Here is a 558-nt window from a genome sequence, read left to right on the forward strand (position 1 = left end):
TTCCATGGACTTGAATCGAAAGTCCATATTTCATTTGAAAGAGTTCGATGAAATTATAGCTACATTATGTTTTCCTAATGTATCCGAGGATACAATTAGGTGAAACTCTTTCCTTTTTCCTTAAAAGAGAAAGCTAAGACGTGGTTACATTCATTACGCCTAGATCCATTGGCACATGGAACGATATGCGAGGGAATTCATAAAAAATTCTTCCCACATCATAAAACGATTACCCTCGAAAGCGATCATGAACTTTGCCCAAAAGGAAGATGAAACATTCTTTCAATGTTGGGAAAGGTTCAAAGATTTGGTCAGTTAATGCCCACAACACGGATTCGTGGCGCATTACAAATTTTTTCTATGATGGAGTGACATCTTCCATGCGCCAAATGGTCGAGACAATGTGTAATGGAGAGTTCATTAATAAAGACATCGACGAGGTATGGGACTACCTCGATAGTTTGGGAAAAAACACAATCTTGGGACTATTACCCAAAGTCGAACACCACGTCTAGGCCAACTCAATCAAAGGAGAAAGGTGGATTATATCTTTGAAAG

General features: G+C 38.7%; 1 non-coding gene across 1 annotated transcript; it reads right to left on the reverse strand.

Annotated features, from left to right (window-relative positions):
- Positions 1–231: 231 nt before the first annotated feature.
- LOC131238174 (small nucleolar RNA R71) lies at positions 232–336 on the reverse strand. Its single transcript, XR_009167584.1, has one exon. It is a non-coding gene; the product is annotated as a small nucleolar RNA R71 (small nucleolar RNA).
- Positions 337–558: the final 222 nt, after the last annotated feature.

Source organism: Magnolia sinica, chromosome 2 (assembly GCF_029962835.1).
Source record: "Magnolia sinica isolate HGM2019 chromosome 2, MsV1, whole genome shotgun sequence".
NCBI classification, from domain to species: Eukaryota; Viridiplantae; Streptophyta; class Magnoliopsida; order Magnoliales; family Magnoliaceae; genus Magnolia; species Magnolia sinica.